The sequence below is a fragment of the Gallus gallus genome, chromosome 2 (genome assembly GCF_016699485.2).
Source record: "Gallus gallus isolate bGalGal1 chromosome 2, bGalGal1.mat.broiler.GRCg7b, whole genome shotgun sequence".
Classification (NCBI taxonomy): domain Eukaryota; kingdom Metazoa; phylum Chordata; class Aves; order Galliformes; family Phasianidae; genus Gallus; species Gallus gallus.
Window position 1 is genome coordinate 116332412 of NC_052533.1, and position 27370 is coordinate 116359781.

Sequence of the window (27370 nt, forward strand, 5' to 3'; positions counted from 1 at the left end):
TTCTGAACAGTACAGTATTAATTCTTAATTCTTGGAGTAACACAGTCCTCTCGGTATGAATAATAATAAAAATATCATTATTTGACCAGAAGATAATTATGAAAATACCATTTAATAACCCTAATAAGCAGCAGGATGTTTCCTGTGCCTTTTCTCTTACTTTGCTTATTTAATTGGATCTCAAATCAAACTTCTGCAAGGAGCACAATTATATAAATCAGCCCTCTGCTTTTCCATTGCCAGGTATTTTCCTAACAGATTACAGCAGGAAAGCATCTATAGACTGATCAATTAAATATCAAATGCATATCTCCAGTAACTTCTGATGACAAGATGTGATGATAATTCTTACTTACAAAAAAAAAAAAAGGCATTATTGTTCAAGCTTTGTTTCCTGACACACAGCTTGCGATTCAAGTACCTTCTATAAAGGTATTTACAGTCTAGATCTCCAAAATACTTAATACAGGGAAGAGTCGGCACTTCTACTACCTGCTCTCCAAGACACAGCCTCTTACATCTGGTCATTGGATCCAACCTTATAACTGTGAAATGTGCCAGCATTGCAGTACTAATGGAGAGAGAACCCTTACAGAACTCCTAGTCCCAGACTGGGAGGACATTAAATGAAGGTTCAATTAAGAAGTTCTTGTAGAAAAAAGAAAGAGGAGAGGAGAGGAGAGGAGAGGAGAGGAGAGGAGAGGAGAGGAGAGGAGAGGAGAGGAGAGGAGAGGAGAGGAGAGGAGAGGAGAGGAGAGGAGAGGAGAGGAGAGGAGAGGAGAGGAGAGGAGAGGAGAGGAGAGGAGAGGAGAGGAGAGGAGAGGAGAGGAGAGGAGAGGAGAGGAGAGCTCCAAACAAAATAAATAGTAAAGAAATTCTAAAGGTAAAACTTCAAATGCCGTTACACCTGATGTAATAAATTCTCCTAACCTTCTAAGTAAAAAAGTGTAACCTGTTCTCAAATGCTTCCTTAGTCCCCTTCTTCCTTCCCCAAGCACAGACATGGCTCCAAAGCAGCCCACAGGCCCATTTGCCACCAGAAGAGGCCAGGCCCACCACCTCTCCTTCCAAACCACCCTCAGCAGAGACTCTGATCCAGCCACACAATCAAGGAGCTGCAGAGCCAGCCACCTGGTCCAGCCCAAAACATGGGCAGCTGGCACAAAGGAGGCAGGGCAGTATCTCTGCTGCGGGGTTGCAAGGCACTCCTTGGGAAGTCACGAGACTGAGGTTAGCAGCAATGACACCATTTTGGTAACATCCTCACAGAAAGTCACCCTGTATTCAGGCTCTACTTTCCAAACAGGGTGGACATAGAAAAATCTGTTCTCGGGGTGCAGATTAAGATTGCAGTTACCTTAAGAGCACTGCCAAACTACAGACAAACTCTAAACCTCAACTCTTCCATGAGTTATTTTTTATTTAGGACTGAGGCCTACTGATTCTGCATGGAAGCATTCATGCCCACACCCCTGCAACCTTATCCCCCCAGAAGTACTGCAAGCATTTCTAACGTGAAAAAAATAATAGGAAAAGACTCAATGAAGGCAGCTCAGATGAGCTAACTGATACATCACAGTGAAACAATTCTGCTGTTAAAGATTATGCAGATGTTACGACGGAGGCAAAGAAAGACTTTCTTTAGCTACAGCACAGCTGTTACATACAACTTCAAAAAGACTTGGCACAGGACTTCAGCCACAAAACTTCCCCCTCGCTTCATTTCATGTCATCTGAGACTACAGAGAGCTGCACCAAGGACAAAGCCAACACGAGGGGAGCATGGAACATCTTATCAGCAGGGCAGCTCCTCCAACTGCCAGTGCAGCCTCACAAAACTCAGCTATATGTCTCCATTCCTTTTCAATGAAGCAATCCCTTGTGGGAAAAAAAGCCAGCAATGGTACGGCACACCACTGTCCCTCTTATTTATACTTGCATTACCTTTTACTTTAAAGACAATAGCTGAATTACCACATAATTAACATGTATTAAAGCTTCAAAAATAGCCATAATAAAGAATACAGAAAAATATCAATTAAGGCAAAATTATAAAGTATTATCAGCTTCAGTTCATCCTTTGCTACTCAATCTACTCCAAACAGTAGTTAGGTACCCTGACCAAGAAGCTGACAACAGCACAGCTTACAATCACACTGAATGTATGCGTTTAATGTCAGTCTTATATTATCCACATCACATATGCACCACAAATAACACATGTATTCACTGTCTAAATTCAATGTTCAGCTTTTCCCCTTCAATGATGAATGAAAAACATGTCAGAACAATACTGCTAGTTACACAGTACCCGAAAAGCACTGCCACTGATTTGGTATACTTAATGGTAAAGCCCAAACAACATAATTTCATTTGCGTACTGACATCACACTTAGTTGTGATTTCCCTTCAGTGATCATATTGGTAGGAAATATACCTGAGAAACATAAATTACTTTGCATGTATGTGCATGACATTAAATTAATGCATTTCTGAGGCACGCGAGCAAACCCTTATAAACTGCATTCCAATGATTCCTTGTTAATTAATTCAAGTGGCATCAGTTCTGACTCTTATGACACACTCAGCTTCCACCACGTGGAGTCATGAACTGATTTGTCACCTACAACATTCTTCCCACAATTGTGAAGTCTGAGACGAATCACAGAATTGTACAAGTTGGAAGAGACCCCCGGGGACCATCGAGTCCAACCCCCTCCTAAAGCAGGTTCTCTACTGCAGGTTACACAGGAAAGCATCCAGGTGGGTCCTGAATATCTCCAGAGGAAGAGAGTCCACAGCCTCTCCTACACGAGACAACAGCAGTGGGAACAAGTAAAATACTGCTGGCATATAAATTCCCTTCACAAGTGCAACAGAGTAGAAGAAACTACTGGAAATAAGGAAAAAGGTGGAGTTTTGTTTTAATTTTTTTTAATTGCTCATATACTTTGTTACTAAGAACTGGACAAAAAGCTGGAAACTGTATAAAGATATCAGCAACGTTGATTAAAAACAACAGTGAAGAAAACTCATTAGAGGGAAAACTTAAAATACTAAAAATACTGACTGTGGTATTGCTATATTCATGAAAACGTAACACTTCAAAATGACCTACTTTAATAATATTTAAAAAAAATGAAAGAATACGGGCACTAAACCTCAGACTCTACCGGTTTTATAAAGCACCACCTACTCCTCAGAATCAGTAACAGACTCATGAAACTGAATCAATTTGTTCAACAGATGTTTGAGTTAACCCAAAGGAATTTTACTTTTCTGTTGCAAAAAAATGAAGTGCTATGAATAAACTCCACTATTATGAGCAGCTTTCAAAATATACTAGCTCAAAATTAGCTTCCATTTCCATTCTTTCTTTCACCTAGCAGGAAAGATTTTCCACGCTGGCTTGGACGTGCTGCTGAAATGAAGTAGGCACGTTGATAGCACACTGCTCCCTCCCACTGCAGCCCTGGGTTTGCATTTTGCTTGCCCCTCCCCATTGAGCAGCACCACATAGCGGTGCCAGCGCAGTGCCCCACTGCTGCAGCCCAGGTTCCCTGCAGCAGCCTCCAAGTTGGTTCTATACCAGGGGTTGTTGCATCAGTCTAATTGCAACATCATTTCCAATGCTCTGGGCTAAGCAAAGGATTTCATTTTTAACTTCTGCTCCTAAGATGCAGGTCGTTTCTGCCCTCCCCTCCCCACCTTTTAATATTTGAAACACAGGGATTTAAATAAACACTTCCCCTGCAGGGCAGTAGTCAAACAAAAATACCTCAGGTTTTCTTAGAAAGCAGCACTGAAAACCCTGCTCTATGCCTGAAGCAGTGCTGCAGCCACTCGCAGAGCCAGATGCAGCGGATCCCCCGTGAGCAGGCTGGAAGGGGAATGTGCATTCTTACTCTGTGTATTTAATGTAATATTTAGCTACTATTAAAGCTTCAGCTCTTCGACTGCCTCCCTCTTCTGCAACACAGAGTAACAGCTTATCTGGCAAACGTGCTCGCTGTGTTTCTAGGCACCGTGCTCTTGGTTAATTCATAAAATCTGATCTAATGTTAGATATTCTGCATTCGGGTTAGCTAAGTTAAAACAATATTTAGCTTAACCATGCCTTGGCCAAAAATTTCCCCGCTATCTACTGATTGCAGCGCTATCGTAGCCGGCTGTGGACACCATGCTGGGAAAACAGGGATCCTGAGACTGAAGAAATGCAGCTGAAATTCTGACCTCAAGCCATTCTGATAGTGAGTATTACAAACACCGGGCGCTTTGTATCTGATACAATAACCAGGCGCAAGAGGCGTGTGCTGGGGATGAGCGATGAATTTCCTTGTCATTTCAGTTCTGCGCACATACATGATCTGAGTTGACAGCATCAAAAAATGCCCTGTTTCCTGCACCCCAAATCAGACTGTGTGATGAGGGCATCTAGGCTGAAATCAATGTATGGAGGCAGGCACTCGCGGGAGGAAATGCCACAAGTTTCAGAGCAGCCTGCTCTCTGCCCTTGCTTGTATGGCTCAGCGTGCCCTGCACTGTGTCACTGAACTTCCAGGGCACCTCTGCTCCGCTCAGCATACAGAACCAAGGCAGGGAGCTGCCTCCCTCCTGGTATTTGCCATATAGGCTGACTCCTTCCGTACTGCACATTATTCAAACCTTTTTTTTTTTTTTTTTTGGAAGACGGAACAAATCATTTCTTTGTGAATTCAGTGGTGCAGCTCAGCTCAACAAACAGAAGGGTTACTCCCACTGTTACTCTCAACTTAGAATAACTCCGTTATTCCTAACTTCCTAACCAAAGCAAAGCCAGCTTTAAGGTCAAAACGATTCCCCAGTTCTGAACACAACTTTGTCTGCAGTTTGGCACAACTCAGACCTCATTTCTTCACAGCGCTTAGCATTACAGCATGCTTTATATAGCACTTTCAAACCTCGGCCCCCGCTGCCTCGCTTGCAGTTATCAGTGCTCAGCACTTTCCCAAATCAGATACAAAGATCTCAAGTCATGCGCAGGAAAGCAAGGCGCACAAAAACGGGAGAAAAGCCCGGGTCAACCAACTCACCTAGCATCACACAGGAACTCTGTAGCACGGCCAGGAAGAAAGTCCCAATCCCCAGGGCAGCTCGCAGCTGCGTAGAGCATCCGTACGGCTCCTGCTGTCAGCGAGGCTGGGCCACCACGGAGAACAGCCTTCGCCCCGCGGGCACCAGGCTCATCCCCAGAGCAGGTCCATCCTGTGCGCGGTGAAGCAGGGGTTCCTGTGGAACAACAGCATGTCAGCACATGGGTAAACGCCATTCAGCGATAACATGAGGGAGATTTGCAAAGACAAACTTGGGTTTGTCTTCCTTTGACTTGGGCAACGCTATGCTGCAAAGATGTTTGCATCACCGCTTCCAGAAAAATTAAACTAAGTTACTGGAAATAGGCAGTGCGATGGCGTCACACCAATACCCACACAAATTCAGATCTTCAGGCTGCTGTAGAAAAGGAGTAAATGAGCAACTGACTGGAAAGGCAAAGCAATCTTCTTCGAGGGACTAGCAATAGGTGGTGGTCAACATATACTGAAGGAGCTCCTACTAAAGCAGACGTATTTCCTTATACTGAAAAAATCTTCACAAAAAAGTCATTTCCAGAACTCCTCTGCCCGTTTTCCTTAAGCCACAACCCTGGCCCATGTTGATTGAAGCCCTGGCCCTTTTTCACTCTTGCTTTTAGGGTCCACATCTCTCTAAACCCCAACTCCTTCCTGTTTAGCCATGCTGACTGGCAGTGCCACTCTCCCCTTGTCTCCCCTGCTTTGTTCTTCCTCCTGCATGCCCTGACACTCCCATCAACTATTACCCTCTTTCAGACCCATCACCCACTTGATCTGATCTCTCACTGCCTCCAGGATTCAGTTTCTCAGTCCCATTGCTCATCAGTTCTTGTGACCCTGCATCTTAGCTACTTACTATGTCCCACTCCCCTTCAGCAGTCTCTTTCAGCCTAGATTTATCCCTTTTCACAGAATCATAGAATGGTTTGAGTTGGAAGGGACCTCAAAGATCATCCAGTTCCAACCCCCTGCTGTGGGCTGGTTGCCACCCACCAGCTCAGCTACCCAGGGCCCCATCCAGCCTGGCCTTGAGACCCTCCAGGGACGGGGCACCACAGCTTCTCTGGGCAGCCTTACTGCCCTCTGAGTAAAGAATTTCTTCCTGACATCTCACCTACATCTCCCCTTTTAGTTTAAAGCCACTTCCCCTTGTCCTATCACTATCAGATCATGTAAAAAGTCAGTCCCGCTCCTGCTTTCTCCCTAGCTCTGCTGCATAAAAACACTGTGAGTGACAACAGTGGCAGAGAAGGGCTGCTCAATGGGATGAAGTGCAGGGAAAGAGGAAGGCCCCTTACACCCACCTCTGTCTCACCTGCTCACAGCTGGGGTTATTTATTTGGGGTGAGGACCAGGCCACAGCTCTGCTCCTGTTCTTGGGCACAGGGGCACCAGGCAGCTTCCTCTGTCCTACACAGCTCGCTCACCCACATCCCAATTTTATCAACCTCCTACCCACTAGCTGACTATTCATTTCTCCCAGTCAAGCAGTTTCTCTTCCAAAGCTGTCTTAGGAGAAATCACTGAGAATAAGAGAAGCGGGATTTTCAGCTCTCAGTTAGAATGGCCAACCCCATCCATTACCTCCTGCTGAGACACCTGCCCAGGTGTACTTCCACAGGTTTTAGGGACAGCACGTGCAATCTGTACACATTTGCTCAGCAAGATGGAAAACGCTGCTAATTGCAGCCATGCAGCTCCAACACGCTCAGGACGTCATGTGAGAGCTGTGATTTCTTTAAGAGCAAACAGTTTGGTTAGATCTGAGATTCTCACACTGCTGACAAAGGCAAAGCTGTGACTCATAAGCCACTCTTCTTCCCTCAAAGCCTATCACCAGCACTTTCTGCACTGCCATTTCAAGTCTCTGCTTTAAGGGGAGAGACATGAGCATTTGCAAAAGAAAAAAAAAAATTCTTCAAAAAGGTGACATGAGAAATAACTGTATTTTTTTTTTCACAGGTTGTTATAAATAGCCAAATAATTTTGGTAGGAAAAAAAAAAGGTTATGTTGGAGGCAGCTATTCAGCTTCAAATATTTCAGCCCCAAAGACTGATTTTTTGCAAATTTATAAAGAAAGAAACAAATACCATTGAATTAAAAATAAGTAAATCAATTCAGCATCCTATCCAGGAAAACATCAGGCAGCTTTCCTTATTACAATTCCTGGCACTTCCCTCCCAGCCTTTAGCAGTGTAAGCCATCCAGCTCGCTAACACAAGAACAGCACAGATACTAAGATCTGAGATCAAGTGGTCAAGCTGCAAACGAGCTGCTGAGCTGGGGCAGCGGCTGGGAGCACGCCAGGGCGGCCTGCCTTGTCTCCAGCACCACTGCTGCGGCGTGCCTTGGGCACTGCTCACACCACAAGTGTCCCGGCAGTCCCACTGCTTGGCTGCACAGCTGCAGCTGCGCCCCAAATACTTCTGGGCCACAGAAGTAAAATGGGTTAGTTTGTTTCATGCTCAAGGTCACACCGAGCTAACAAAGATAATTTAAGCAAACCCATTTACTCTTATTCGGGCTAAATCGGAGCAGGCAGGTATAACAGTAAACACGACAACTTTTTTTCCATGGTTCTTGTAAATACCTCTGCACAAACACCATCCAGAAAGCAGATCCAGTGAAAGTGTCGCATGTCCACAGCTGCATGCAAATTGTAGCACAGCCTCAACGCGTTACAACAGCGATTTTTCAATACGAAATAATGATTTCCAAGGGACGACTGACTGTTCCTGTGGGACTGTATTTAGGGACATCTGATGTACCCAATTTCCCAAAAGTGCTAACTATGACAAAAGCAGCGTATGACCAACATGCATGTTCCAGGAACATTCATTTGGATGAAAACAAACTGAGAAACTGAAGTAATCTTATTGTGTCTTGAATTCATTTTACGTAGTGAAACTGGTAGTCGAGCATCTATAAAAGCTAGGTTGCCCTTTAAAGAACAAAATAATTATCTGATCACTACAGCTAAGATGAAAAATAATAACTAGGTTGAAGCAAACTTAGAATCACAGAATCACAAGGTTGGAAAGGACCTATAAGATCATCTAGTCCAACCTTCTCCCATTACCCTTGCTACCACAGGCCACTAAACCATATCTCGTAGCTCCTCATCCAGACGCCTCTTGAACGCTGCCAGGGATGGCAAATCCACCACCTCCCTGGGCAGGCCATTCCAGTACCTGACGACTCTCTGAGAGAAAAAGTTTTTCCTAGTCTAACCTAATCTTCCTCTGGTAGAACTTGTGGCCGTTTCCTCGGGTTCTGTTTGTTGCCTGGGAGAAGAGGCCAAATCCCTCTCATCACAGCCTCCCTTCAGGAAGCTGTAGAGTGCAATGAGGTCTCCCCTGAGCCTCTGCTTCCCCAGACTGAACAATCCCAGCTCCCTCAGCTGCTCCTCATAAGGCCTGTGCTCCAGACTCCTCATCAGTTTCATTGCCCTTCTCTGGACACACTCCAGGGCCTCGATGTCTTTCTTGTAGTGAGGGACCCAAACTGAACACAGTGCTCAAGGTGTGGCCTCACCAGTGCTGAGTATGGGGGATGATGACCTCCCTGCTCCTGCTGGCCACAGTATTTCTAATGCGGGCCAGGATACCGCTGGCCCTCTTGGCCACACGGACACACTTCACTACCTCAGTGTAGTCACAGAAACCACACTAATCTTCATCCTAAAAAAAACATCAGAATTTTGTGCACTGTTTCTTTTGGCACAATATAATGGTGACTGTCAGTATTGGGCTTTTTTCAGTAAAGAAAAATGGAAAGAAAGCATTCCCATTCATACAACCCTGCTGAGCTGATCAGAACTGTCCGGCACTGGTAGTTCTTTCTCAACTATATGCAATCATAGCAGACTTGAGTCCTACACAGCACTACAGAATGTTCCTAAACACCCATCTGAAATCCAGCAGACCTCCAAAAATGGTATCTGTTTAATGCAAGCCAACTTAATTATTTTGTCATTGAAATAAATATTTATGAGCTAAAACACTACATCAAGTAGAAAAGCTTTAACGTAAAACAAATCATAAAACACTGATAATAGAAATGCTTGAAATGGCTCTAGGAGCGCATGGATTTATGTAAGATTCGTGAACATATAAACACTCAGATAGATATGTGAAGAAAAAGGTGAGGCTCAGTGCAGAGTACTAGCCATCAAAAAGACTGATCTTCCTTAGGACAAGTGTATTCTTGCCAGGAATTTGGCCAGGTGGCTCAAGCATAGTGAACATCCTGCCCATCAGCAAAGATTCATCCAAGACCATTCATTCATTTTAAGGTGAGTTTTTTTTTTTTCCTTTTCTTTTCTACATAGTTTTCAGCATTTTTTAAGTACAAGTTATTCCCTGAAATATTCTCTGAAAAATTCCCTAAAGCCTTCAGCAGTTCCCCCTTACTAATACAATTACCACAAAAGCCGCACTGCAATGCAAATAGTGTATTTGATATAATCAACTTAATGGAATCATTTGATGAGGGATTCTTCTCTATGCAGCAAAATTAAGTCTACTATTTTGTTTAGGAAAGCTGTTCTTTAAAACATAATCACAGAATCACAGGGGTTGGAAGGAACCTCAAGAGATGCTCGAATCCAACCCCCTGCTAAAGCAGGTTCCTTACAATAGGTCACACAGGTAGGCATCCAGACGGGTCTTGAATATCTCCATAGAAGGAGACTCCACAACTTTGGGCAACCTGTTCCAGTGCTCCATCACCCTTACCATTAAGAAGTTCTTCCTCACATTAGTATGGAACTTCCAATGTTCAAGTTTTAGGCCCTTTACTCCTTGTCCTATAGCTGCATACCACCAAGAGCCTGCCCTCATTCATTTGCCTCACACCTCCCTTTAGATATTTATAAACATTTATCAGATCCCCTCTCAGTCTTCTTTTCCCCAGGCTGAACGGTCCCAGGTTACTCAGCTTTTCCTCATATGGGAGATATTCTAGGCCCTTAATGATTTTTGTGGCCCTTTGCTGGACTCCTTCTAGGAGATCCCTGTCTTTTTGAACTGTACACAGTATTCTAAACGTGGCCTCACCATGGCAGAGTAGAGGGAAAAGATTAAGTTTCCTACAACATTAGAACTTTCATTCACCAGAAATCCCCAAATCTCAATTTCCCTTTTAATTTCAGGAAACATCTAAAACAAATTTACAAATGAAAATTGTACTATCCTAAATAAATAATGCAGCAGCACAAAAGCTACTTCATGTATTGATCAGCATGTATAGTATAGTTTACAGTTTTACTTCAATCTGTTCAAATAGCATGACACAATAAGATCAGTATAAAACAATATGGTTCTTATGCAAATAAGCAGACTTCCAAATTAAGTTTGCTGCTCCACAGTGCATTGCACACAGCTCTTCACAGCTTGTTCTCACACTGAAAAGTAGATTAAAATGGAATAGCAACCTTACACCTGTATCCCATTGATTTTACTGACCTAGCTCATATTAGTTTAACAAAGAAAAAAATATCTGAAGAAACAAAAGTCACAAATAGTGACAGTAGCACCTACAACCTCCCAGTGATATGGTACACCGTCCATAATTTCACGGCACAATGTCACAAGAGGAAACACATGTCTTGCAAACCCCTTCTGACACAAGAAGCACTCACCTCACCAACCCTCTGCTATTAGCCCTGTCCCACACACCACTACTGTGAGTTTGAGGAAATTTAGCTTCAGTGAAGTATTTTTAATGCCAATCATGTCCTTCATTCCTTCCCAAGCACCTAGGGGTGCACAGGGTCCCCACTGATTTTCCTTTCACCTAGGCACTCCAGAAACTCAAAAACACATGATAAAATGCATACACTTGCAAAAGACACAAGGAAGTTCTCCAAACAGCAGAGAATTAAAACAAACAAACAAACAAACACTGAGAAATTCTATTGCTCTCCTAAACAAACATAGGCTTTTTAATGAGACAATGTTTATTAAACTCTAATATCATATTTGTGCCTAATTTTGGAGATTATGTGAGAAAATATCGGGTTTTACACTATCCTGATATTCTAGTAACATGCTTAGCCTCAGGAATTTTAAGTGCTGAGGCTGAAAGCCATGATGAGTAGAAGCAGGAAGTATTTTCTAACAAGCACCCTGTAAGCAAACATGGGGGTTTGGGGCCTTAAATTCTATTTAAATCCTGGCCTCCAACCTCTCCAGCTACATTTGTAAAACTTAATCGCCGTTTTGGGATCTCTTATTTGAACCCATAGATCCTTCCTTTGGTAGAAATACCACAACCATCACATTACAAATTGTGCTGGATCAAAATCCTAGAAGTATGCAGTCACACCAGAGTGAACCAACCTAACAGCTAGGTGCTGTTAACAAAATCCTGCCTGTCCCTTTGTTGCGCTCATCCTGTCCTATAGTAAGCCTGTTCAATTTACTGATATGGCATTAAACTGTTCATGTTTTTTGTACATTAGCAAATTGAATCAGTTCACCAAAGGGTTGAGAGAAGTTTTTACAGCCAGTGAGATGGGGATGCGACACAACAACATGGCCAAGCCTTGGAAAACAGGAAGGAAACAAAGAAGGGGTTTCACTTCTAGAAGCAGTCAAATTTTTTCTTCTACCAGATTAGCTCAATTTATTCTGTCATACCAAAAACCTCCACCACCTGTTGATGCTTCTCCACTTTGCATAAATTAACACCTACCAGCCCAAGGCAGCGTTCAGGTATGTGTGCTGTCAGCTGAGAGCGTGTTTGACAACCACTCCAAATCTCTTACCTTTGCTTCTGCACACTGCACCTCCTGTTTCTCCTACAGAGAATGAAGAATGTGTGAACACCCCAAAAGAGCAGTTTCCAAACTGTAATCCATGGTCAAAAGACGCGGACTACAGAATACAGCTAGTCCAACAGAATTGTATCAAACATTGTAATTACGAATGCCTACATTTCCCTAGTTTTAGCAGTAACCAGTGAGAAAATTTAGTATCAACAGTTTAGTATTTGGGGAACTACCTGGTGATTGAACTTCTTTGGTGAGGGTCCTTCTGCAAGGTACAAAGAAACCTGCTCAGCCAGTGGCCAGAGCAAGCCCCATCCTTAACGTGTGGCCTCACAGGTACCTCCTCTCCTCATCCAGTGCAGACCCCATGGACACCACATACTGCATACTACTCAAACTGGGCCCTGCAGAAGCTGTGAAAACTTTCTGTAACTCCTTCAGCTAAGCGGAAAAAAACAAGAACAGCAACTAAGCATTTTGGTTCAAATTGAGCTGCCTGGTTTCTATTATTTTTTGACTTGTTGCCAAGAGGTTTTTGACTTGTTTGTTTTTTTCTTTAAATGAGCTCAACATCAACTAACTATGGAACCTACATTTTCTTTGTTTTGTAAAAAGAGTTCTTTATCAAAACATCTTCCCAAATGCAAAATGGTTTTAGTATCTTCTGACAGTGACAGTTACACCACAGAAACAAAGAATTATTCTACATTTATCACATGAATTTCTGAGTCAAAATGAATGTATCACATTTGAATAGAAGTTTAAAACAAGGTAATTCTACTCAATATACTACAAAACCAATGTGCTATGCATATGGAAACAGAGAAATACACACGCATGTATACATAAAATTATAAAACATATATATATACACATATACTTTATAATACAGGTTAGAAAATAATCTGCCAAACCCCTGTTATTCACTTCTAAAAATCAAAGCCGTTCCGGTTTTATGACTGAATTTTATGACTAATTTTCTCTTTTGGTTCCAAGATCTTCCTCCAGACACCCAAAAGAAATGTGGAAAGTGCTTTTGTTCCTGCTGAACACAAATGGAAGAGGCTGCATCTCTCACAGACAGACAATACTTAGATTCTTTCAAGTGCTCCTTAAGTGCAAATGGAAGCAAATGGAAAAACTGCCACAGCCACATCTTGGTGCAGTCCACAGCTTTCGCCACGCTAATTGGTGCAAAGTTGGGTGCAACAAAATTCTGACTATTTTTAAGTGAAAGAGATTAATGAGAGCTCTGCACTTGGTTACGACACTCAATCATGCTCACCACACCTCACAGAGGGCCCCAAGCACCCCCTGCCAAGTTTCCAACTTACGCCATTTCACAGGCTATTTTGTTTATCCACTCCATCAGCTCCCTGAGCATGCCTCCTCCTTCCATCCACCTTTCTGGAAGCTGAGGGCCGTTCATGCATTTGCTACCCAACTGGTTTCTAACCAAGCAGGCCCGTTCTCTCCGTTGCCTTAATGACTGTGGATGAGACAACCGAATGTTCTAGTTTGATAAGCAAACACTCCACTCCATGGTGGGATGTGTGGGAACACCTGGGTACAGGCCTGGCCTGGCGTGGCCATGCTCCCAGCTCCTGTACCACAGCTGGGCTGTCCCTTTGGTATGGACAGCACCTTTCCACATGCACAGAGCATCACAGCCTAAACACCAAGTCTCCCTGTGGATGTGTGTGTATATATATATATATATGTGTTTTTTTTTTTTTTTTTTTTTAAATAACTGCCCAACTGGTATTCTTAACCTTCTGTTTCTCTCCTCTTGCACATTAGCAGTACTCCCATTCCACGCCCAAAAAAGTTTCATATGCCATAATTTGGTAACACCAGGGATTCCCATGTCACTTTCTTTCTACCTCACCTTTCACCCCACCTCCCACACACCTCATATCTTCATTCCCATCCTATTCAGGGGTAGGTCCTTCCAAGGGCCAGCTTTGAGCTGCACAAGGAGGATGGGCAGATGGTGGTGGGGATATTCTGCCGGGAGGTGTTAGCGGCCGCCATCACACAGCTCTTTGATCTGCAGAGGACTGTGGATCTGGGCCTGCAAACCAGATGCAAGGGGCTCCCTCCTTCCCCCTTTTCTTCCTTCTGCAGTACAGACAGACAGAAATGCCATGAACTTGAGTGCAAGGGCCTATAAAACAATTACAGAGTTATTCCGAATTTAAAAAGGTCTACTTTGTGCTTTCACAGAAGATGTCAGAAAGAGTTTGCAAACCCACAGCTTAATTTGGAAAAGGATTCTTTTGTCACAATCCTTGTTGTTTAAGAGCAGTCCAAATCTCATATGCAATTTTAATTGCTGAAGTTTAACAAAACGTACTTTTCCAAAGTTCTTATCATGACCATACAATTAAAAAATAAAAATAAAAAAGAATTTAAGATGAAAAGTATATGGGATTGTTTTAGTACTTTCTACTAATTACTACCACTTTCATTAGATGGGGAAAGAAAATGACATTTTTTTTCCTAAACTGGCAGAGAATAGCCAATTCAGTAAGCTGCGTTTTTGTTTCCTGTGAGAGGGCAGTGGAAAAATCTCTTTCATGTATAAGGTCTTCAGAGACCAAAACTGGCTGGGTGTCAAACCTGCACTGTAGAAGCCCAAATCCATTCAGCTATGTGTAGATAGATTCCAGTTTTTACAACCTTTTATCAGTATCAGCTTAACAGAAGATGAATCTCTGGCATCCTCCAATGAGTGTTACTGCAACTCTTTATAAAAGGGAGCAAAAAGCTGAACTGACAGTTCAGCACAAAAGGAAAAAAAAAAAAAAAAGTAATACTAATGGCAGTGCCAAATTACATTAAAAAAATCTAAGACCTCATTGATGTTTTGCTAGATGAGGTTTGCATAAAGACATAAAATGAGAACGCATACAATGGCAAATGAGCATCTGGGATAGCTGTTAAAACGTTAAGGACGGTGACTGCTCCAAGACACACCACATGCAGCAGTGATACTCAACGTGCCGGTTTCACCACCTCACTCGTGATTGTGGGGCATGCAGAAATTGTCGTGGGGACAGACAGGGCAAGGCCTAAAGGTGAAAGAGTGCTGATGGCAACCTCAGATAGAAAGACTGTTGTGTTGTTTTTTAGAAAGGTAGGGCTTTCAGGAAGGGAAGACACAGCAGGGTGAACTGAGCAACTTGCTGTTAAGGAGAACGAGGATAGGTTGTGAGATGACTGCGATGAACTGATTAAAATGTGCAGCCCTGTTCAGAAGGCACTTATCGCATTCAATCAGGTACACAACATATTAAATCCAGGGAAAAATATTAAACTCCAGTTTCCGGTACATACACCCAACGTCACAGTATATTAATGGACCTTTTCTATAGCAGAAGTTCATGAACAATAACACCTGCAATACTTTTTAATCTCAGATTTTAAAACTGAATGGAATAATTGCTTAACAAAAAGTATTTTTGCAATAGTGAGGTTGCTCTGTATCTAACTATACTGCTTTTTAAAATGCTTGTTCAATTTTTTTGTTTAGCAAACATTTGCTGTTCATTCTTTAAGATAAAAAGGCACCGCAAGCTAAATCACAAATGTTTTCCACACTATTAAATATTGTAAACAACTATTTTACCCTTAAAACAAGCAACTGTTGTTAAGCATTCAGCACGCATGAGCTAAAAGCTCAGTATTCTCACTCCACACCAGCGGGCTGTAGGGCTGCAAACCTGCATCTGAGACCAGGTGAGCCTAAGCATTCTGAACACTGAAAATGGCCCTGTCATGTGAATTATATAGACTTATTGATACAGATACGCACACAAACACACGTGCCTGCTTTACAGCTTAATAAAATCCGCAGAGTCTTTAGGGCTGCTGAGAGTAAGTGTGATTTTTATCACCACCACATAACCCGGCCTCTTTAAGCCTCTCCTTGCCATGCAGTTCGCAGATCACAGGAACACAGAGACTCTGAACCAAGTTTTATTTGCACAAGAGCACAGGAAACGTTACACAACACTGGCACTCATATGGAGGAGGAGAGAATCTGTGCTCCTCACACCCAGATTCGCCAGAATTCACCCTTCAGTCACAATTTGCTGAGAGCTTTGAGGTAAGGAGTAAACTTTTTTTTTCAAGTAAATAAAAACAGCATTCCTGAATACAGCACAGAAGCTATTTATTGGCTTTTGGGGAGCAGAAAACACAAATGTGGTTCAGGTACATTTCAGAAATCTGCTGCAAAACAGTAAAACTCTCCTAATCTTTGTCTCTCGCTTGAAGCAAAACAGCTTTGTGTTGCCTCTAAAAATAGGAAAGGAGCGCAGGGGGAAGGGAAGGGAGTGGAATAAGAGGATAAGTGGGAGTGAGAACTGATACACCATCCTGGCATTAATTTATAAAAAGACCGGTGAATTGTATTCTTAGACTATGGCTTTCCTAACAAAGTCAGGCACATTCTCAATTATCAAATAAAAAGAGTCATCCTGGACTTTTTATTCTGTGCGTGCAAAGGAAAAAAAAAAAAGGAAAAGTTTTGTTTCATCTGTTACCAAAACCATCACTCTGTAGTCAACACTTCTAATGAAATACAGGCCAGAGGATTAGTCAGAGCAGATTCATGGAAAAAAAACACACAAACAATGGAAATCTGTATGCAAATACAAGATTATCACAGCAATTAAACCCAAGGATGAGCCCTGCCCAAAAGTACCTCTAAGCATCATCCTACAAGGCTTTCCCTCACCCCAACTCCACATCCATGAGTAGATAATGCAAGCCATTGCCCCAAAGAAGAGAAGCGATCCTGAAATCATAATTACAGCTCTCACTTAAGCACTCTAAATACCAAATGTATCAGAAATGAAGCCCCTATCTCTAAAATCCCATAAAGACTGCGTTCATTTCTGCAAAGAAGGAGTGGGCAGGGGCTTGGAGAGGAAAGCTGTCCTCTTGTCTACGCTTTGGGCTGTTGCCATGCAGAGGAAAGGTTGCTGGAGAGCAACGTCCCAAACAGGAGGCAGGAGTTCTTTGAAAGCTTAAGGTGTTGCAGACAAACAAACAAGCGAAGACATCTACCGATCATGCTTGTCTTGGGAAAAGCAGGCTGTGGTACAGAGCCCCAGGTTGGCTGGAGGCAAGGCAGCAAACCACCGAGCGGCATCGACACCGCTTTCAGGCCAGATCCATCAGAGGAGGAAGTGGCAACAAAACGCTTTTCATGTTTGAACATCAGACCAATCTCAGCTGGGGTTTTGTGCAAGTAAATTGGTCTCAGAGTTTTTCTCAGAGGGTTATTTTTAAATACCTGACCATATGAGCTTCCTTGGAATAGGAAAAAAGGGGAGGCAAAACTAAACGGTCATTACATATATGTATAAATATAACATTAAAAAACCCACAAGATATTTAAACTGACTAGAAATGTCCACTTTCACTTTAATTTTAAAGTTGGCAATGGACCTGAACCAAAAAAAGGCTATATTCTGACCGAGATGCAGCAGCACACAGTTTCTAAAACCAGTATTTAAACCAGTTCAGAAGAGGGGGGAAAAAAAACAACACAAAATCTCACACAAAATCTCTCCCTTAGAAAAGCAGCAACTTGGTTTTGAGTCCTTATTCGAATATGTGCTGAAGCCACTCAGTGCTTGAAGAGAAAGCTCAAGTAGCAGAGGCAACAGCAGAGAGTTCACAACCAGAGCGTGGGGCTGTACAGAGTTCACTCGATGGCAGCAACATCAACAAATAAGGGCTGGAGGGCTGACCCTGAGTTATCTCAATGCTACTTTCCCTGCAAGAAGCATCTGCACCAGAGCCAGAAAGAGCCCCGTGTTTATTTCAATATTTTGAAAGAGAAGTAGATAAAGGCTCACATCTAGGCCTATGTAAATCATCTTGAAAGATTCAGTGGGATGCTGAACATCAGAGAACACAAAATCACAGGCATGAAGCGTTATCAAGAGAAATGGCTGAGACCAAGAAGGAGAATACTTGTACCTAATGGCGCGGTCCTGAATCCCAATACTGTCTGACTGTCATTCTGGTAGGTAGGAATCTAACAATTGTGTTTTTTCAGCAGTACCCATTAATATATTTAGAACCAAATCACGTAATTCTACCTAAAAATACAAAACAAGCAACTGCTTCAAAAACACGCTTTCAGGATTGAAGAGGCATATTTTTGTGTATAGAGAATAGCATTCGTATATCAATTTATCTCAAATCAACTGTCCCCATCTGTTTACTTAGGCCTTTTTTGGGCTGTCACTATCAATAATATATGCAAAAATTTGCATAGCTCTGCCAACAGTGCTGGTTAATTGTCTGTTTGCTGAAGTTCTTCTGAGCAAAATTATTTTATTTGTCAAACAAAAACGGTGTTTTTAATGGTGTTTTGACAATGGAATAGCAAAATTTAAATATTAAAATGACATTATACGATCTCAATGTATGATAGTGTCAGCCAAAGAACTGAAGTTCTGCCAGCGTGCATATTCCCCTTCCCAGGCTGTCACTGGTATTGCTTCTCTGTCATCTCCTCCTTTTTAAATTTGGACTTTAACACCATGAGAAGGAACTGACTTCTTGGTTTCAAAGAAAATGCACCCACCCTGCTTTTCACAGTGGAAAACACAGAGATAGAAAGCCTTCTTCTAAGCAAAGAGCCCAAAATTGGAAAACAAAAAACAAACAAAACAATCAAAACTCAAAATTCAAACTTCCTAATTGTTTCCATAGAAACTACAACTGATACAAAGAGCACAGTAACACTATTTGACAGAGAAATTCTCAGCTACAAAATATTCTTTTTCAACACAGTCACCACCATCAGCTGGGCATCTTTGCCAGCGATGAACAAAAGCCTTCATGCTGCGCTCAGGAAAATCTGCACCAGCAATGGTGACCCACTGTTGCCACAGCTGAAATGTATCACCCACTGCCTCACTGTGCTCACATCCACTGCTTAGTCTCCTTAAACATTCAGCAAGCATCAAATGAATGTCAGCAGGTGCCATTTTTCCTTCATTAGGGCATTCAGTTCCATACCTTTGCTTCATACACACTTCCATGTCAGATGCCACTGTGTCACACTGCCCCTCTGCTGCCATCGGTCACACGGCAACAACACATAATGGAATATTGGTGCAGTCTCTACTGCCACATCCGCCGCTGATATCACGGCCAAACATAATATCATAGGAGGCAGTACTTTTAGAGCAGCCCTTATAAAATATGCAATATAGTTAATGTATATAAGTGGCAAAACTCACATCAATTTTAATTTTTTTAACATATTAAAAAGAAAGATACAAAAACACAGAACCTGTGGGATACGTGACCCTGTTTTTGTGAAACTAACGCCTCCGTCTGGCTTCAATCCTCACTGAGCTCTCAGAGTGTTCATGATAGATACTGGACGAAATTTTACTCTTCTTGTGTTTCGTCCTTGATAACTTGTTCACATATCCTTGATATCCTTGATATCCTTGTTCACATATGCATGTCCTGCTAAAAAGCAACGACACAAATAAGGCGAAACTACGAAGCAAGGGATACTCCTCTCCAGTAAGGGAGAGCTTATGAAAGTCTGGTAAAGAGACATGGTCAGATTTTGGATTGCAACTCTGCACATTCTATTCGAAAATCTGCAGATCATGTATTCATTTTGAAAGAAAATGACATCGTATATAAACAAAAAAATTGATCATCTTTTCTGCAATCTTGAAACCTATTCTCGAATTCCTGCACCAAAAAGGAAAGCATGGTTGCATATTTTTTGCTGTTCACAGGATCATGTTTAGCCAGTGTATCAAAACGCATAAACTTATTTGCCATCACTAGAGCTGGCAATGCACCGCACCCTCTCCGTGCCCTGGTTTCAGCCCAGATGGGGTTCATAGCACACTGATGCTCTGTCAGCGCTGTGGGGCCCGGCCAGACCACTCGGTGGGATGAGCTGCTGCCATGATGGCACAGGGCAGCACCGTGAGATGTGTTGGGCCACACGCAGCTCATGGGCTGAATATGCCTGTACAAAACTTTTCTTCACACAGAGAAGCATAGAAAATATCCTACAGTATCTATTCCATACATCACCTCCGTTTCTGCACAAGTACTGCAGCTAATGAAGTTTTTGCTGTTTATTAGAGGGGAAAGGAAGAGATCCATCAACTTTTAACCAGACCGTACAACGTTTTATGTATCTTAAATGCTTGTTTCCATTCCAAAGCAGGAATTTTCTTTCTAAGCTTAAAGGATTTCTCTCAAAGTATAAACAGAAAAATAAAAATAAAAATAAAAAATAAGCATTTACACCACACTTAACAACATGTGCACCAATCACCCACACAGATAGAATAGAATCCCCTACTACACACAGTTTTGAGTACCACTGCCACCTATACTTACTTGTATTCGCAATATGTTGAAGAGTCCTAGCCATGTCGCAGAGGTCTTTGTTTCAAGCAATGCATTTTGGGTCCTCTTTCCCCAAAGAGTCAACAAAATACTTAAGGCAGTGATCCAGTACCAATAGGAGAGTGAAACACAACATATAATATTTACGAGAGAAGAGTTGCATCCAACCATAAATTAGCTTTCTGTTTTATTTTCTGGTATTTATAACCAGTTACAAGATAGTAGTTAATTTGGAGTGAGTGCAACTGAGTATCTGCAGGAGACTAAAACCATTAAAACCATCTGCAAAAAGCAAGTGGAATTAAATGATCCCAGGGCTACTTCTCTCTGCTAGAACCTTTGTATTGTGGAGACGCTGTTTCCTTCCCAACTCTATAAATCTCTTCAGTATTTAACAGAGTTAAGTTATAAAACCACAAAAGGAACAATCACAAGAAAAACCAACCAAACAACAAGAAGTAAAAAAAAAGTGCCTTAATACCAGCAAAAAGCCTATTTCACATGAAAACAAGGGTTATCTCATTCACTTAGCTTCCATGTCTGTGCATCCCTCTGAAAATAATACCCAGGAACAGAAAATCAAGCTCTTGAGTAAGCACCTAACTTAGCTTGCCTGAGTAATTCAGCCTCTCCACGTAGATGAATTATAACACAAATTTTAACCACATGTCATTTTCCATTTGCACTGCCCTCGATACTTCACTACAATATTCACTATATTCAATATTTAGTATTACTTCCACTGACTAACATATGACTCCATGCATCATTTCCTGCAGGTTTCAGAGCTGTTCAGTGGCATGAATTACGTATTTTCGTGAGACAATATTCTATATATTCTATAAATTTCACCAGTAAGTCAGCGTGATTCACTTACAGCATCATTTGCATTTAGGGTCTACATTATGCCTGCTCCTAGTATGAGCAACAGACAGTATGTAAGTGTAGGTGGTTATTATGGAAACTTAGGCCCTTATTTTACAGAGTATTTAGGAAATATATGTATTTAAATATTCAGAGCACATCAACTCTTGAGTCAAAGTACAGTTTCTCCTTGAGAAGACTGAGCGCTCAGCATTTTTACAAATCAGCCCAGAGCTGAGCACAGACAAACAAGGCACATATTTCATGACGACCTCCTAAAACGCTAAGTGACATGCAAGCATCAAGCAGCTTTATTGATCTTATTTCAGTCCTAAACAGACAACTTTCTGAAACCATATGCCCTTCTGTCTCTTCAGCATGGCAAGCAGTGCTTATGTCATGGCCTACCGGGCCCAACCCCCCTCCGGTTCCTCATACCAACACCAGTCTCTCCCTGCTCAGCCCTGCAGTAAACTCCTGGACCCCCAGCCAAGCACCACAGCCCCCATTGGGATAAGAAATGCAAGGAAAACAGGGCAGAGAGAGCCTATGTAGCTCATGTGTTTGTTTTGCAAAAGATACAGAGCAACGCACAAGTGAACTCAACAAAGACAACATCTGATATTTCATCTACTGAAACCAAAGTATTTTAAAACTTAAACCCTGCCCAAAATGTTGATGTAACGCATTTTCTTCTGCTCAATAAAAAAAAACAAAACAAAACCAAACCAAGATCTAGCTTTTTCTCCAGGATATCTAAATTCTCACTCCAAAACATACACTCTACAGAACTGTTTAGAAGGGACACACTGAAGCTCATCCACAAAAGCAGAGACTCTTGATCAACAAACACAAAGTATTTATTAATTCAGCTTCACATAGACACCCACCATGAAAAACCGGTAAAGATGAAAGCAACTGAAGATTAGATTTCATATTTATATTGAGTTCTATCAGCATAAGTTACAAATATTATCATAACTGTCTTAAAATATTAGTTTCTCCAACTCTCTGCCCATTTTCTGTGGTTTGTCAGCTTCACAGGCCACAAATTTCCAGATACTGAGTTTTATTTGCTCTCCATATATGAGCTTCTCTAAGTTTGGGTAGTTCATATAAAAATGGGCTATTATGTGTATATGTAAACATATGACTATAGCAATTTTTATTTCAACATGAATAAGTTTTTTTTAAAAAAGATGAAATGTTTTATAATTTAATGAAAGAATAAAGCATCAATTTCAGAAAAAAATAAGAACGTTGGAAGAAAAACTTATCAACTGAGTGTAAAATGCAGTAAAAACACACTGCAAAGGCAGATAACTATGGCCTTTTAGCATCATATTTGTTGCTGAACTGTTCATTTGTGGACTACTACCACAAGTTTGAATACAAACATAAGATGTAAATGACACAGTCTTACTTCCAAGACATCTGTGAACTAAAAATAATAAATTAATTCAAGTCTCCTGTATCATGCTAGAGAACAGTGGATTTCATACAATGAATTTTTCCACCTCTCCTTTTGAGTTCTCATAAATCTGAACGTGTGCAGTAAGCAAACACCTGATCACATTAGAGAATACAGATTAGGAAACCACAAGATCCACTGATCACACGATCTTACTTTTTGTGCATTACAGGCCAACAAAGCTAAATTAATTTCTGAATTAATACTTGAAACAGTGCTTCTCTAGAGGGAAAAGCATCTGATCTTGATTAAAAGTCGCTGTGAAATTCACCCCATATATGGCAGCGCAGTGCTCTTCTGTTGCTATCCTTACAACAAAAAAACAAAAACCAAAAAAACCTCATACCTTTAGTTTTGAATTTTATCTAGTCTTCCTGCCCCTGGATTCAGTTATAGATTTCTTTGCTTAACTTACAGACCCAGTACCACAGAACAGTTCTCTGGCAGTCACCTTCCCAACCCCAGACTTTTCTTTCCAAAGGGAATTACAATCATGATGCAGGCTCTTCTGTTTTCTGATTATTTAATCTAAACATCTCACTTGGAGCATTTTTATTTATTAAACCCACCTATGGGTGCCAGCAAAATAAAATAATGAGCTTACTACAGAAATGATCCAACATCCTGACTACTGCTATGTAGCTTTCCTCTGCTCTTCTGCTTACACAGCCACACTTGGTCTTTTTTTTGCCAGGACTATATTGGCAGCACTTGGATTCAGCTGATTACTCACTATCACCCTTCCAACAGCCACCTTTGTTCCTGGATGTAGGACTCCATATTTGACTACTCAAATGCATTTTGTCATTTTGCTGCCACCTGCCAAGTGGTCTGTATGGCTCTGTAGCAGCTCCTTGCTCTCTTCATCATTCATAATTTCACAAGCTTTTATATCATTTACTTTCTTCATATTCTATTTCATATCATAAGATTAAAGGGAATATGACCAAATAAGTCACTTGCATTTTTCTACTGAAATAGTTACTCAGTGATTCTTCATTCATAACTTATTAACCATAATTTATATAGTGGGTATAAAGCATTTTGATTTTGCCTTGTTTTAGTTTCTTACAACTCTGAGCAACACTAACTCAGACAATATGATCCACAAGGCTAGCTACAAACTTACTCAAAATGAATGGCAGTCATGGATCTCATTCTATCCCCAGTCCCCACAATATCCAAATTCTCATAATCTCTTCTTATTTTATATGTATTTTGGTGTTCACAATGACTGGAAGAAACATGGGAAGACACACGAGCAAAATGTGACAGCAAGCATGGTTTTTCAAGAGTAGAGCTGGGGAGCTCTGTCAAGGAGAAGAAAATCCTGAGTTCTGCCTCATGTTCCCAAGAATATTTGTTTGGTTTTTTAGTGGTTCTGAATTAAAACAAAAGTACTTTTGAAGTCTGCACTAAAGGAACACGGTACCGTGCTTGCTCAGTACCTATGGGGAGAAGACAGTCATCTCTGCATTCAGTCACTTAAACTTTATCTGAGTGCTGTCTCTGTAACGTATTGTATCAGCGTATTGCATGAAAACTACTAATCATTCCTCAAGATAAAATCAGAGCTGATCTTGTCAAATAAGCTATATCAGCTAGCATTAATTATGCTGCCCTCTTCTAATTCACAGCAGTCAAGTCCTGGGTCAGCCTTTTCAAGATTTTATCTAAGGTCAGAGTCAGGCTGTTAAGTCTAGAATAGCAGCTTATCCCAACCAAGACAATATTCTTGCAAGTAAATCTAAATTTTCCGCATACATTGAGGGGAAAAATAACAATCAACATTATCAGCAGAGAGAGCTGTGTAGATAAACCATGAAGTTGTAGGACAGCAGTTGGCAAATTTACAAAATCACAGAACTGTAGGGGTTGGAAGGGATCTCCGGAGAGCATTTTTTTAAAGTATGTGCTTTATACCTTCCGCACAAATTTGTGCATCTTCCTTTAGGTGATTCTTATTTTTTAGACTAGTCCAAAATCATGTCCTGAAACTTACAAGGCGGGACTTTAAAAAATAATAAAAAAATATACTATTTAAAAAAGTTTTGTGCTCTACCCATCTTCATTTCTCATAATGGGATGTGATGCCTTTTTTTTTTTTTACCCCTCTCTGAAGAGCACAGTGCAAATTGTCTTCAGTTTGGAAGGCACCATCTCTACATTTAGAACCTCCAAAGTTAAGGTACTACCATAAAAAGCCTTTGAATAGAGCCCTCAGCTTGAGGTCTATCATGACGGCCTCCCTCCTCCTCAGCTCTCAGAGTCAAATGATCTCCTCTAAAGATCTGTCGGTCACACTCCAGCAAATCTTCATCTTACACTCAGCTTTTAAAACAGATGTAAAATTATTTCCTCTCACAGCTATTTGAAAATCACCGACAGTTAATGACAGTGTCTGGCAAATTCAGATGTCCTCAATATGTCTAGCTCTGTTTCTGATTGTTCAGTTTTCCAGTCATAAGTCTGAACGTGAAGTAGGGTTTTTTTTTGGGGGGGGGGGGGGGAGGGGGAGGTGGTGGTCAGTTTGGAGGTCCTTTCTTTTTTTCCCCTCTCATAGAAGGGGAAAGATTTACTAATGGAAGCAAATGTCCCTGAATGCAGATTTCTGGGTAAAAAGTACACTTTCACTCACATTTTTCATGTAATATCCACTTCCCTTAGGACTGGAGCTTCAGTCATACACTAAGAAACATCTCCAGTAACCTACTGACCTTGGAGAGCGGCCTTCCAATTTCCTACCCAGAGTCGGTGCATTACAACAGAACTCCCAATTAAGCGGATGCACAAAATCCCTAAGCGCTGATTGTATATATAAATACATAGCGAAGGAAAAATCTAAAGTTGAATCAGATGTCCGTATTCTAGAAGCAGCACTCTGAGAAGTTCACAGTGATTTTCCAAAGGGGTACTTCCAATTGATCCTTGGCTCATTTCTACCTAGTTGTCTTTTAGAGAAGAAAGTCTGCTTCCCTCCCCATGTTCATTATTTTGGGATGGAAAGTGAAAGGGATGGAAACAGGAAGACTCCAACCACAACACAAGGAAAAAAAAAGTCATCAAATGAGAAGCAGAAAGGGATAAAACTGGCAATGACTTTTTTTTTTTTTTTTTTTTTGCAGCAGAAGTTAATCACAGCTGTCCCTAAATTAGCACAGCTATAGAACTGCACCAGCAAGCTGGCACCACGGGTTTGCCCAAATTATGAAGGCTGGCATTACCAAAGCTTTCCACAAAGGAACTGACTTTGTTTTTGAAGAAGCATTAAATCCATAAATTTTGTCATCATTCTTTGCATAATGTGGTCATGATTTCACAAAAACTTCCCTGCTTTGGTTTGCTGGCAACATCAGTTAGGAACAAAAGGGCTTTGGTTGGAGATGCTGGCAACCCTACATCTCTGCTCACTGACTACAACTCACCTTACCCGCCCCAAACAGCTTGCATCATTGCTCTCAACACATAGAAAGATCTGCCATACATAGAAAGGGGCTATTAAATTAGTTTTACAAGCAGTCTCTAACCCGTATCACTTTCTTTTAAACTTCATTTTTCTCATTAATAAAATGAATAAAATGGCAAAGCAGGACAAGGAAATCGTCTCTAGCCTACAGAGATGTAAACAATAGGAACCACACTGATCCCTTTCATTAATCAAACACAGAGAAGAAAGAAGAAAAAGCAAAGCTGTGCTCCTGAAGTAAAAAAAAAATAGAACAGAATAATGTTTAAAAGATGGCTTACTGTGACAGTTCTAAGGTATTTTATAAATCTTTATTTTTAGTTAATTTTGTTAAAATTGTAATAAGAGCAACCAATGCTGGTTTATCAATTCAGCATTTTGGACTAATACGAGACATGTTTTTAATTAAAAGCTTTCCAAAACACTGAAAATGTTAGGAGATATCAGATTTTTCTGAGATTTGTTGAAAAGGCTTCATGCCATCACACAATAAGTGACTTTCTGAATTAACAAAGAAGACAACACATTTACAGGCAAAGAAAATTCCACTTCTTCCTGATTATGTAAACAAACAGATAACATTTCAAATACGAAGCAATCTTCTTATGGGAAAAAGAAAACAAACTCCTCATTAAAAAATGCCCTTTGCTAAGCACTTTCACATGCATTGGAAAAGTGACCAGCCTACTGATGTCACTGTGAACCCTTAGGTACATGTTGTTTGTTGTTTTATATATACACACATAACGAAGTGCAGTAAGATACAATCAATGATATAATCAGCATTAAGACATGAAGAAAGGTCTTATGTGTATCCTCCAACAGAAGAAAAATATCACTCTGCAAAACAAGAGTGATACGAAAGACTTAAGTTAGTCATCTACTTTCCTATGCTGTCTCTAAATGTAATCCCAGACTGATGCTTCCAGAAAGCTACAGCATCTTTCCCCTACAGTTGTACCGATGTATTTTTACAGTCATATGTGGAACAACAGCCTTAACGATCAGACATCTTGACCAAAATAACATAGAAAAAAATTGTTTATATGGAGAAATGCACTCAGAGATGTTTCATCATCTTACAGAATGGCTTTTAAAGAGCCAATAAAATAACATTAACAAATTAAAATTAACAAAAAAGTCTTTCTCCTTTATTCAACTTTCTGTTACTATACAGGTTTTTGAGACATTCACTCCTCTTCCCTTTGAGACATTTGCCAATTTTTATTGAAAAGTGCTAATAATGCAGAAGTACAAGTGATGAAAC

The 27370-nt window shown here is 41.0% G+C and overlaps 1 protein-coding gene and 1 non-coding gene across 13 annotated transcripts in view; both read right to left on the reverse strand.

The window, feature by feature from the left end:
* Positions 1–27370, reverse strand: part of NCOA2 (nuclear receptor coactivator 2) — a 192466-nt gene that overhangs the window by 118183 nt on the left and 46913 nt on the right. For 9 of the 12 annotated variants that reach the window (XR_005856145.2, XM_015282896.4, XM_046928529.1 and 6 more), the window contains one exon: positions 5073–5268. The exons of the other annotated variants lie outside the window; for them this stretch is intronic. The gene's annotated coding sequence lies outside the window, so the exon portion shown is untranslated. The remainder of the gene's footprint in view (positions 1–5072; positions 5269–27370) is intronic. 12 annotated transcript variants of the gene reach the window in all.
* On the reverse strand, positions 16873–16942 carry MIR1569-2 (microRNA 1569-2). Its single transcript, NR_035054.2, has one exon. It is a non-coding gene; the product is annotated as a microRNA 1569-2 (primary transcript).